The sequence below is a fragment of the Sceloporus occidentalis genome, unplaced genomic scaffold, assembly GCF_023333645.1.
Source record: "Sceloporus occidentalis isolate IW3139 unplaced genomic scaffold, rSceOcc1.0.p SCAF_60, whole genome shotgun sequence".
NCBI lineage: Eukaryota > Metazoa > Chordata > Lepidosauria > Squamata > Phrynosomatidae > Sceloporus > Sceloporus occidentalis.
This window is the reverse complement of record NW_028317040.1, coordinates 2,758,774-2,772,599: the sequence shown is the minus strand read 5'-3', so window position 1 is coordinate 2,772,599 and position 13,826 is coordinate 2,758,774.

Sequence of the window (13,826 nt, the reverse complement as noted above, 5' to 3'; positions counted from 1 at the left end):
TTCCTATATGCTGTATGGAACTAGGAAATGTGGTTATATATAAGTTATATAAAAATATGCATTGTTCCAAATTTTGGGAATGTTTTGTTTTACTTACATGGTGAAATTTCAGAGACTATGCCTCATTTATCCCTGGAACAGTCTGTTATTAACTTGAAAAGGATGGACCCTCCCTTATGAATCTCATGAGAAGCTCAAAACAGCAAAAAGTGAAATTACAGTGTTGAGTTTGCTTCACTGTGTAATTTTGTTCCAGTGTTCACTCTCTGGTGAAGGATCTGTTTGAAGCCCATGTTGAATATATTAAAGTTTGGTTTATAGAGTTAAAAACACTCCCCGTTATTAAGTGGTACACACTTTATTGCAAGTTTCACTAGTTGTTGCAGTTTCAAAACAAACTTTTTTTTACAGTTATTGGGGGCTTGCAGTGTGAAGTGGTAAGTAATGGAGCATGTTAAGAGGCAGGGGAGGGCTGGCAGCCTAAGGCCTGGGGGGCAAGTCTACTCAACTGGCCCATTGCACCATCAAAGCGGCTGCGAGCGACATTGAAAGCGGCCGTCGTGCGGCAGTCACTCCACCAGCGCCTAATGAAATTAAAGTGGCCGGTGTGCACGCACCGCATGCCTCAGCTCTTCATCACACCCCTTTTAAGACGTGGGAAGGGGAGCTGACCGTTACGAAAAATTACTGCAGTTTTTTCTGAAGTAATAATGCAGTTTTTTGGACATGAAAAAACTGCAATACTGCACTTTTACTGCAGTATTACTGCACATTTACTGCAGTTTTACTGCATTTGTACTTCACTGTACTGCAGTTTTACTGCACATTTACTGCACTTTTTTTTTATATTGCAAACCTACAGTTGTACTTCAATGTGCTGCAGCTTTATTGCATTTGTACTTCCGTACAAAAATGACTGCAGTACAACTGCGGTACAGTGAAGTAAAAATGCAGTAAATGTGCAGTAATACTGCAGTAAAAGTGCAGTATTGCAGTTTTTTTCATGTCCAAAAAACTGCAGTATAACTTCAGAAAAACTGCAGTATTTTTTTGTAAGGGGAGGCATGGCCGTTGGGTCTGACAGCCGTATGATGCAGGGGCGTACCTAGAGTATTTGGCACCTGTGGCAGATCCTGTATGTGGCACCCCCCCACACACACACTTTAAAACTGCATAGTTTCTGTGGTTAGACAAACATTGACAGGGGTACAGCAAAATTGTTATCATCATATACTTAGGTATTATGCGGTACCACCGTTAATGTGTGCCTATACATTGAGCCAGACACTGACAACCCCTATCACTATATACTAAGCCAAACATTGATGTGGTGTAGGCTTACCACTTTAGTGACTGGCATAGTATATAGTAGGGATGCACCGAAATGAAAATTCTGGACTGAAACGGAAAATTCAGCATTCACTTGGCCAAAACTGAAAAAAACAACAAAAAAAAACTTTAAAATACTTTATTAAAAGTAACACCAAAATTAGACAAAAAAAATCAATAACAATATTAACATATATATATATATACACACACACATATATATAACAACAATCACGATCCTATCATGCCCAGGTTCTAGCATGTGCTGGCTGACTTAGCATGATAGGAGTGTGATTGCTGTTTGCAATTATATATATATATATATATATATATATTAATACTGTCATTGAATTATTCTGTCCAATAAAAGTGTTAACACACCAAAGTTGGACCAAAAAATAATTTATAACAGCAATCACACTCCTATCATGCCTAGGCAGCCACTACATGCTGGAATCTGGGCATGAAAGGAATGTGATTATGGACTCCCTATGCCAAGCTATCCCCCAACACTTACACATCCATGCTATCTGAAACCCTCATTCACAAACATTCAGCATAACACCCATCACTCTCACACACTTACATTCAGCATAACACCCATCACTCTCACACACTTACTAATCCACCCTCCATGAATCTTGTCCTACCTTTTCTTCTTTCACTCTCACTTTTCCTCCTCCTCCTCTTCTTCTTCTTCTTCTTCTTCTTTCTGTCCTTCCGGTGTACTGAGCGCGGAAGACGGTGGGCGTGGCTTCAGTGTTGTGCGCCGGGATTTGACATCAAGTCCCGGCGCACAGCCACAGTTGCCGCGCACATTGTTTCTAAAGGCGTGCCGGCATGGTGGCACCCCTCAGATGAGCGGCAGCCGGGGCGGACCGTCCCCCTGCCACCTGCCAGGTACGCTACTGGCATGACGGCCACATTCAATCTTGCTCGCGGCCGCTTAGTTTTTAACTTTGCGGCTGCATTGAATGCTCGTCTGCCGGTCGTCCGTCCGGCCCTCCGGCCCGGATTTAGGGCGGCCTGGGGGGCAATTGCCCCCCTGACCCCCGGCCCAGCCCGCCCCTGTTAAGAGGATAACTGGAGGCGAATGAGGGGCAAGTGCTGTAGAGAGCTGTAGAGCAGCATCAATGATTTCACTACCTTTAGATCTAAATTATAAAACTACAATAATATGTATAGCAAAAGCAGAAAATTTTTATATATTAAATTATGTTTGAAAAACAAATTATTTTTCTTAGAAACATTTCTGTGAGTGTCTGGGTATGTTCGTGTGGGTGTTTTCAAGCCTCACCATATGCACCAGAGTTAATTCATGAATATTTTAGATGTACACCACTTAGGTTTATAGTCACTAAAAATTTAACCAAATAAACAAAATCACTGTGTAGTGTTCCCCACTTTTTGTCTGTCCTCAAAAAAAGATATAGATATTTGGAATTTATAACAAAATAGTATACCTGGTACTCCCCTATTTATTCTGCTGTTCAAAGATGGTAATTCCACTTAGCTGTTGAGGCTGACAATGATTCTATCTATCTATCTATCTATCTATCTATCTATCTATCTATCTATCTAGTAATGTGTTATGGAGGAAAAGAGTTGTCACTCCAAACATATTTGATTAAGATTTTTCTTCTGTTCACTCCCTTAGCATTTTGTTAAATGAGAAAAATAAACTATTAACATGTCTAGTTTTGAAAGCATTCTTACTGTACATCGTTTTTTCACACCTGCCTGAAACCTTTGCATGTGGTCAAATCCAACAGATACTGTGGCTCAAATTGCTGAAAATGTTAATGCTGGTTCTGAAAGGTGCCAGAACACATAATGCATTGCAGTTTGTTGCGTATGGGGCTGCGTAGCTGCAGACCAGTCAGTGTGTCCATTCTTACCCATGTCCACTGCCGAAAGCACCTACAATGGGCACGTGAGCTTAACAACTGAACCACCAAGCAATGGAAGAAGGTGGCCTGGCGTGATAAATGGCATTTTCTTTTACATCACGTGGATGGCTAGGTGCGTGTGTACCAGGAGAATACATGGCACCAGGATGCATCCATGGAGGCCCCAGCACAACTTCAGAGGTCTAGTGGAGTCCATGCCTCGATGAGTCAGGGCTGTTTTGGCTGCAAAAGGGGGACCTACACAATATTAGGCAGGTGGCCCTAATGTTATGGCTGATCTGTGTATGTAGGTACTGATTATTTATTTGTTTATCTGCATAATCATGCATTTATTTACTAATCAAAAATTTTGCATTTTGCATTTTTTAAATATATATTTAAGGTTCTTTATTTGTGTAGAGTTGTTTAGAGCTCCTCCAAAAAATCATTTTTGATTTTTTTTTTTTGCCTCTACATACTCTTTTAGTGTGTGCTCATCTTGAATATATTTATTCTGTTGCATGCCCCCCAACTGTCCCAAATTTGTGTGGGACAGTCCTGAGTTTGGCACTCTGTCCCGTTGTCCCACCTATGCCTACCTCTGTTCCGCTTTGCAGGGGTGGAGAAAGGGTGAGGCGAGAGCAGTACTCCCTCGGGTGTAGCTGCGAGGGGGCACACAGCCACCTGATCAGCAGCTGCAGCCTGCAGAACTAGTTGGGAGATCACAATCTCCCTCTAGTCAGCTCAACATTAGGGTGCGTGAGATCTGTCATTTCAGACCTCGGCTTCCATGCTCCCTAATCACTACAAATGATGCAGAGTACGGGAATGATGTTGTACCCCCAACCTCGCACTCCCACCACAGGATGAGGGATGGAGGAAGAAGGATGGAGGAAGAGGTAAGAGATGGGGAGAAAGGGGTGTAAGGTCAGTGTATGTGTATGTATGTGAGTGTTTGTAAGCTTGTGTGTGTATGGACAGGTGTGTGTAAGAGCAGTATAAATATTTGTAAGCTGGTGTGTAAGGACAGTGTATGTGTGTGTGAAGGCAGTGCACGTGTATATATGTGTGTAAAGGCAGGTGTGTGTAAGGGCAGTGTATGTGTATATGTGTGTGTAAGGGCAGTGTGTGTGTAAAGGCAGGTGTGTAAGGGCAGTGTACGTGTATATGTGTGTATGTAAGGGCAGTGTATATGTGTGTGTAAGGGCAGTGTATGTGTATATGTGTGTTTATGAGCATGTGTGTGTAAGGGCATTATATGTGTATATGTGTGTGTAAAAGGGCAGTGTATGTGGATATGTGTGTGTAAGGGCAGTGTATGTGTATATGTGTGTTTATGGGAAGGTGTGTGTAAAAGCAGTGTGTGTAAGGGTCCTGGGAGGGTGGCTAACATTAGCCTTTTTTAATTATAAAGAAAATATCTGCTGCTCATGACTACTCTCCCAATGATACTCAGCCAGCATTATGGTGGACACCTGGCTGGTTGAGAATCATGTAGTTCACAGCTAGCATCTGCAGCTTTACTGTTGACAGCACTTCCCATGAATCTTCAGTCAGCATCACGGAAGCAGTATGTCTTGCTGAGCCTCATGTGAACTGTAGTTAACAGCAGATGATGTGACACGATGCCTAGTCATACAAGCCAGTAGTATGTCTGGCTGAGTGTCATGGGAATTCAATTCAATGTGTTGGTTATTTTTAATATGCATGACTGTGCTGACAAAAAATTAAGCGTGTTTTATGTGGCTATGCAAGCGTGACATTGAAAAGTGCTATTGCTTGTATTGGTGAGTTCTGCGAGAGCGATAAAAAAAACTGCCCGTCTTTCACATTTTGAAATGTTGGGAGGTATACTATTGCCAATGTTTGTCTATGGTATATGTCATGCAAACGTTGTTTGGTTGTGTTAGGGAGACCAATGTAATTCTGAGGAAGACAGAAAATGAAAGAGGTCATCACTTGGAAGACTTGGAAAGACGATCCTCCTACAGGAGCAATCATGCAGGCTGAGAAACCAGTGATCACATGTCAGCTGCCATAGGCAGCTTCAAACCCTACATGGGACCAGCACCAACCCTCCCCTCCTGCAGGATTGCTACATAAGAGTTATTGTGCAGATTAACTCCTTCAATGCCACAATCACATCTTCAGACTAAATCACAGTCAATGTAGAGCATTAAAAAAGGTAAAAGAAAAAAAGTCTTAAGCTGCACTGACCAGCAAGTCAAAGGTGTTTCCAGGTCAGGTGCTGTCAGTTACACCCTGCAGCAGCTCAAATTGCTGTAAAGCTAATCAGGAATGGGCTGATGATCAGGGGAGGGCTGGCAGCCTAAGGCCTGGGGGGCAAGTCTAGTCAACTGGCCCGTTGCACCATCAAAGCGGCTGCAAGCGACATTGAAAGCGGCCGTCGTGCGGCAGTCACTCCACCAGCGCCTAATGAAATTAAAGTGGCCGGCGTGCACGCACCGCATGCCTCAGCTCTTCATCCCACCACTTTTAAGACGTGGGAAGAGGAGCTGAGGCATGGCCATTGGGTCTGACAGCCGCATGATGCAGGGGGGTACCTAGAGTATTTGGCACCTGTGGCAGACCCTGTATGTGGCACCCCCCCCCCACACACACACTTTAAAACTGCATAGTTTCTATGGTTAGGCAAACATTGACAGGGGTACAGCATATTTGTTATCATTATATCCTTAGGGATTATGCGGTACCACCGTCAATGTGTGCCTATACATTGAGCCAGACACTTACAACCCCTATCACTATATACTAAGCCAAACATTGATGTGGTGTAGGCTTACCACTTTAGTGACTGGCAAAGTATATAGTAGGGATGCAATGAAATGAAAATTCTGGACTGAAACTAAAAATTCAGCATTCACTTGGCCAAAACTGAAAAAAAAACCAAAAAAATACCTTTAAAATACTTTATTAAAAGTAACACCAAAATTAGACAAAAAAATCAACAACAATATTAACATATATATACACACAAACACACACATATATAACAACAATCACAATCCTATCATGCCCAGGTTCTAGCATGTGCTTGCTGACTTAGCATGATAGGAGTGTGATTGCTGTTTGCAATTATATATATATATATATATATATATATATATATATATTAATACTGTCATTGAGTTATTCTGTCCAATAAAAGTGTTAACACACCGAAGTTGGACCAAAAAATAATTTATAACAGCAATCACACTCCTATCATGCCTAGGCAGCCACTACATGCTGGAATCTGGGCAGGAAAGGAATGTGATTACGGACTCCCTATGCCAAGCTATCCCCCAACACTTACACATCCATGCTATCTGAAACCCTCATTCACAAACATTCAGCATAACACCCATCACTCTCACACACTTACATTCAGCATAACACCCATCACTCTCACACACTTACATTCAGCATAACACCCATAACTCTCACACACTTACATTCAGCATAACACCCATCACTCTCACACACTTACATTCAGCATAACACCCATCACTCTCACACACTTACATTCAGCATAACACCCATCACTCTCACACACTTACATTCAGCATAACACCCATCACTCTCACACACTTACATTCAGCATAACACCCATCACTCTCACACACTTACATTCAGCATAACACCCATCACTCTCACACACTTACTAATCCACTCTTTCCTACCTTTTCTTCTTTCACTCTCACTTTTCCTCCTCCTCCTCTTCTTCTTCTTCCTGTCCTTCCGGTGCACTGAGCGCGGAAGACGGTGGGCGTGGCTTCAATGTTGTGCCGCGTGCATCGTTTCTGGAGGCGTGCCGGCATGGTGGCACCCCTCAGATGAGCGGCAGCCGGGGCGGACCGCCCCCCTCCCCCCCACGCCAGGTACGCATGACGGCCGCATTCAATCCTGCTCGCGGCCGCTTAGTTTTTAACTTTGCGGCCGCAGCCGCATTGAATGCTCGTCAGTCCGACCCACCGGCCCGGATTTAGGGCGGCCTGGGGGGCAATTGCCCCCCTGCCCCCCGGCCCAGTCCGCCCCTGCTGATGATGAACATTTCACTTCTGACATCCCTCCTGTCTGTGACAGCATAGAAGATCTCACTTTCAACCACTCGAGGGTGTCTTGAGCCTACATTACAGAGCAGTGTAATGTAATGCAGTGATTTGCATAGTTTAGTTTATACCTACTGTTATGTAACCCTGAGGAACTGAGCGGACTATTCCCGGGCACGTTTTCAATGCTGTCGCTCAGGGTCCCGAGGTTGGATCAAGTCGCTTTTTGGAACATAACATCCTTGGACCCTGAGCTACCCATTGATATCCCTTGATAAACCCTTGGGATCACCCCAAAATAGTGACTTTTTGTCGGGTGGGCCATAGAACTGTATGAAGGTGCGGGGCTGTCTGGTAGTTGATGGGATAATACCCCTGATCCAATTATGTTGTCTGTATAAATATCGGTGCTATTCCCAATAAAGGCAGTCCCTGTTTTACCTCAATATGAATTCTGTCTTGTTATTGGGGTAAAGCATTACAGTAAAGCACTGTATTGCTATGTTACAGTACCACCGAAGTTCCTGAGGACAGGGCCGGACTGGGAATGAAAAGCAACCCTGGAAACATTTGGACACCAGCCCCATATATTTTATCTCGTAGTCGAGCTTTTGTACCCACACGCACCCTTCATACATACCTGAGTCACACTATTTGCCATGCAAATAACAATAACTCATTCTTTTTTATCACATTTTTTGTATTAAAATCCCAGAAACCGAAGGTGATAAAAGGCTGAAATAAATTACAGAGATCGGACATAATGGAATCAAAACATTTTCTACTGCAAAAACTTTAAGATGAAAAAATTCCAGTTCTGCCAGTGTGTATGTAAAAGGTTCTCCCTTAAGGATGAAGGACTGTGAAACAAAAGGGAATTGTCCCCTGTAGAGTATAAAGAAATCAGGCCTTACAATTAAATTGGGTTTCACAGACTCAGAAGATCCCAACCACCATCCAGGTTTCTGCAACTATACCTTTGTGATAAGATCTACTTATTGAAATAAACACAATATCTGAAGTGACTACACGTTCAGGAGGGTATTTTATCCCTGGGTAAGTAAAAATAAAATAGTTCAATGTATTTCTACTGTAAGTAAAGTGTCAGGAAATGGATGACCAAGCACACACACCAGGATGGGCTCTGCCATACCGACACACAAACCAGGACAGGCTTTGCCACATCGACACCCAAACATACACACCAGGACAGGTTCTGCCACACCGACACCCAAGCACTCAAACCAGGACAGGCTCTATCACATCGACCCCAAAACACACACACACACCAGGACAGGCTCTGCCACACCCACACTAAAACACACACCAGGACAGGCTCTGCCACACTGACACCCACATCTGGATGAGCTAAGCTATAACAATAAACAAAAAAATTATTTTCCACACTAAATTGACTTGACTCTGCTGGGGTTCTGCTTCCCCTGTGCAGTACTAGAGACATTGCTCACACAGTGTGTGCGAGCAACAGACAGGTAAGCAGCAGTCATAGTTGCGACCCTTGTAAATGTGATTGCTGGTGGCTTTTGTCCGGTGTTAAAGACGGCTTTGGCGGTCGTGCAGCCACATCAGCTACTTCATTGCTACTTCATTACACCACCCACTGTGCATTTACCGGTGGGCCACTCCAACCCTGCCTGAGGAGAGGTGTTACCTGCTGTCTTCGATGCTATTTCCACCTGACGATTGAAGTTCTGTATTCCTGGTGGCTATGAGCAGAAGGAAGCAACGTCTGGCAGGTGTACCCAGTTGGGGTACAGGGTGGCCCGTCAAACTTACTATACTATGGTTGTTTCTATTTTTATTTTCTTTCTTTGAGGAATGTATTTTTGAGGGAGGTATTTATATTTTTTCCCTACGTGATGTTTTTTGATACATTTTATAGTTTTGAGTGAGACAATTGTGGAGTTTTTGTCTCTTGTGGTATAGCAGCACTCTTAGTACATTATTTCACGTTTGAATCTGTGCTTACAAGCACCTGTTGTTGTACAATCATACAGGGCCGGACTGGCCCACCGGGATACCGGGAAATTTCCCGGTGGGCCAGCAGATTCGTAGGCCGGGCGGCTGCCCGAAATCTAATCTAAGCGGCCGGCGCTACTTCAATTCTTTTTTTATTAAAGTATTAAAGCAGCGCCGGCCGGCGGCATCAGCACTCAGCGGCCGTGTGCGATGGCCGCCTACTAATGGGAGCAGCGTGAGGGGTGAAAGCCCCGCCCCCTCGCACGGACCTTTCACCCCTCATGTTGCTCCCATCACTATGCGGCCATCAGATTAATGGAAATTTAATCGAAACGGCCGATGTGTGATGACACCGCCGGCCGGAGCTACTTTAATACTTTTTTTATTTTACTTTATATGGCAAGCCGATCCGGCATATTCAATTTAAAAAAAAAAGAATTAAAGTAGCTCCGGCCGGCGGTGTCAGCACGCATCGGCCGTTTCGATTAAATTTCCATTAATCTGATGGCCGCATAGTGATGGGAGGAGCGTGAGGGGTGAAAGCTCCGCCCCCTCACGCTCAGACTGCTGGAGCACCGGATGTCCTGTCACTGACATCCTGTCAACATAGAAAACGGCGGCCTGCAGCTACCAGAGGACGGAGGCCAGGATGAAAAAGCCCCAAAGTGGAAGAAGTAGAAGGTAAATAAACAAATTTATTTTTTTTAACAAACTGTATAATATTTTTTTATATAAAAGCCTTATGCCCCCCATATGCCACTCTGCCTCCCTGATATGCCTTATGCCCCTTATATGCCACTCTCCTTCCAGAAATGCCTTATACCCCTATATGCCACTCTGTTCCATGATATGCCTTTTAACCCCCTAAATGCCAGAGTGGCATATAGGGGTATAAGGCATTTCTGGAGTCAGAGTGGCATATAGGGGCTACAAGGCATTTCTGGAGGCAAAGTGGCATATAGGAGGTTAAAATGCATATCATGGGGCAGAGTGGCATATAGGAGGGTATAAGGCTTTTCTGGAGTGCCCCATGGTATGCCTTTTAACCCCCTATTTGCCACTCTGCCTCTATAAATGCCTTTTAACCCCCTATATGCCACTCTGCCTCTATAAATGCCTTTTAACCCCCTATATGGCAGAGTGGCATATAGGGGGTATAAGGCATTTCTGGAGGCAGAGGGGCATATAGGGAGTTAAAAGGGGGCAGAGTGGCAAGCCTGGGGCAGATGTCTGGCACTCCACCAGAATTGATCTGTGTTTGTTTTCTGGATGTACCCTGCAATACGAAAAGACATCAGATTCTACTAACTTAATCAGGTTCTATTAACTTAAGTAATTGAAAGCTCCTTGACATGGGGCTCTGTGCAAAAGAAAATAAAAAGGGGGTAGAAGGGGCTGTTGGCAGGTTGGCAAATAAAAGGAAATAAAAACAAAAACAAAAAATGTCTCAATCTAAAAATGTTTGCAGTAGTAAATGTTTTGATTCCATTATGTGTAATATATTTCATTTATTAGGGCCTTTTAACAGTTTTGCTTTCTGGTATTTTAATACAAATAATATGATAAAAAGAATGTTTTATAGTTATTTGTACGGCAAATATTGTGACTCGGGTATGTATAAGGGGTGCGTGTGGGTATAAGAGCTCAATCGCGAGATAAACTATATGGGGCTGCTCTCCAAATGTTTCCAGGGCTGCTTTTTAGTCCCAGTCCGGCCCTGCAATCATACATTCATACATACTCACTCCCTTAACCTCTGACTCGATTCCTCCATCTCTCACCCCCTTATCTCACTGACAGCTTTCTTGTTTTCATCGTGGGGTCATGTTATGTGTCTCTGCTGCATTCCTGCCTCCCCATGCCAGCCCAAAATTGCTCATTATGGGCCAGTTCGGCCTGTACTCATGGTAGTTGTTCTAAAATGTTCCTGGCATTTGTGTAAGGCATCATAATTGTGATCACATTTCCAGACATTACCTGAATGGAACGTATTCCAAAATGATACAGCGCCGCTAAACATTTTAGAAGCTTGGGAATTAAATAATGCCTTTTCTTTTTATCACATTATTTGTATTAAAATGCCAGAAAGCAAAAGTGTTAAAAGTCCCTAATAAATGAAATACATTAGACATAATGGAATCAAAACATTTGCTACTGAAAACATTTTAGATGAAAAATTTTCATTTTATTCAGTGGAACAAAACAGTGATCACATTATTCTTCACGATATTATTGTAGAAACTTTTATTTCTTTATTAATTCATGTAAACTATTTTTTCATATTTAATAAAAGCTGTGATTGAGAAAAATATTGTTTTGTTTTTATTTCCTTTTATTTGCCAAACTGCCCCCAGTTATGCACATCTGCCCTCAGAAATGCCTTATACCCCCCTATATGCCACTTTGTCCCATGATATGCCTTTGAACCCCCTATATGCCACTCGGCCCCATGGCCTTTTAACCCCCTTTATGCCACTCCGCCTCCAGAAATGCCTTTTGACCCCCTATATGCCACTCTGCCTCCAGAAATGCCTTATACCCCTATATGCCACTCTGGCATATAGCCAGAGTTCAAATTGGAGTTCAAAGATGTCCCAAGTAGAACATGGACTGACCAGGTGTAAAAAATAAAAATAAAAAAAATAAAAATGAGCACCTCCCAAATGTGGCCTTTTAGCTCCCCAAACAACCGGACAAATCTATGAATGGGTCGTAACACTTTACTCAGGATATGTCCATGGAATGAGTTAGAATAACAGCATTTATAAGACCCTGGGGTGTCTAGTTTTAAAAAATATGTATATGGTTTGACAGGGTAAATTGAATTGATCGGGTTCAAAAATGTCCCAAATAGAATATGAAAAATGCACACCTCCCAAATGGAGCCCTAAAACGACCTGACAATATCCCAGGAACTATAAATTCATACCTGAAGTACAAGGTGTGCTGAAACACATAAAAATTACTACCAGAAACATTGGCAAAGGCTGGTGGTAGAATATGTGCATGGAAAGAGTTGGGTTGTATGACTGTACTTGGGAGATGTTGCTGAACAAATATTGGGGTGTTATTTGGCAGTGACATATACCAATACCTAAAGTAAAATGTGTAAGAAAAAACCCCACAAAAAATGACTACCACAAACTTTGATGGTGGTGGTAAAATTAGAGCATGGTAGACATTACATATACCAGCATTTTATATATACGCAGATGTGTGTAGTTTTAAAAAAAAATATATGGTTTGATGGGGCAGGTAGAACTGTTTGGAAAGATGTTTGGAATAGGTCTTGACGAATGATTACCAGATCTGAAAAAATGGTTTTGAAATAGCAAAACTCTATGCTATAACTTGCAAAAAAAGCATAAAAACATTGGGTATTTCTAAACTCAGGGAAACTATTAAAATCAATTTTGCAGGTGTTAGATTTTGTAGATGAGTAAAAGATTTTCAAATAAAAAAGTGATTTTTTCCATTTTTCAACAAAATATTTTTGATCAAAATAATGGTATGTAAAGAAAGCTCTTCCTGTCCTGAAAAAAAACCAAAAAAATAACTTGTGTGGGTACACTAAACGAGAGAGAAGAAAATTACAGCTAAACACGAGCACCGCACACAAAGGGTGCCAAAAGAAAAAAACTATATGGCCCTTAAGGGGTTAATATGTTTAATGTGCATTATTGTTACCAGTGTTACCATATGTGCTTTGGGTGATGTATGCTACATGGGGAGGAAGAAAAAGGTGTGGCACAGTAAAGGAGGGGACAAAGAGACTCTGGGGGTAATGACTGAGGAGGGGAACCCGGGGGTGTCCTGCACAGGCCCCTGAACACCTAAGACCGGCCCTGTTCACTTATGTTCCATTTTTAAAGTAATGCACTTCCTGGAATAATTTGTATTATTCCACTAGCTATATTCCTCAAGTGCCTCCTTGAACTTAAGAGTGGCAACTACTTCAAAGTTTTGGTTGTCAAAGAATATAAAGAATCTAACAAAATTATGAAATAATTGTCAATTCATATGACACTTATAACAGAGTAGCAGGAACTCTACAAATCTACCAGTACCTGCAGGAAATTCCCATGAGTAAGAAATGAAAAAGTTCCAACAGAGCTGTAAGGCTCTTACAAGATACTGGGTATAGGAAAGGGCTGGATTGGTAAGAAAAACCAGCTTTGGAAATAATTGAACACTAGTTCTTTGTAGTATTTTTTGTAGCTCATTTGTTACACCTCCATCAATATCATGCCACCTTCGCCTTCGTCACACCTCACACCCTCTTAATATGTCCCTCACTAAACTGACCATGGCTTGCCACGCTGACACAAACATATTTCCCCAATGGAGTTATTTTATTATTGCATATGGTTAGGGGGCTTACGGAATTCCCACTCTAAAGGACGAACCCTATAATGGAAGGACACTGAGGACTGCTACCTTGTTGAAATGCTTTATTTAGCATTTATCATATATATAAAGCACATGCTTCTGAGAATCTTGTAATACTATCCTAAGTTGTATTTTAAGTGACAACTGGACATGTTAAATGTTTCAATAAAGCAATAAAAAAAAGCAA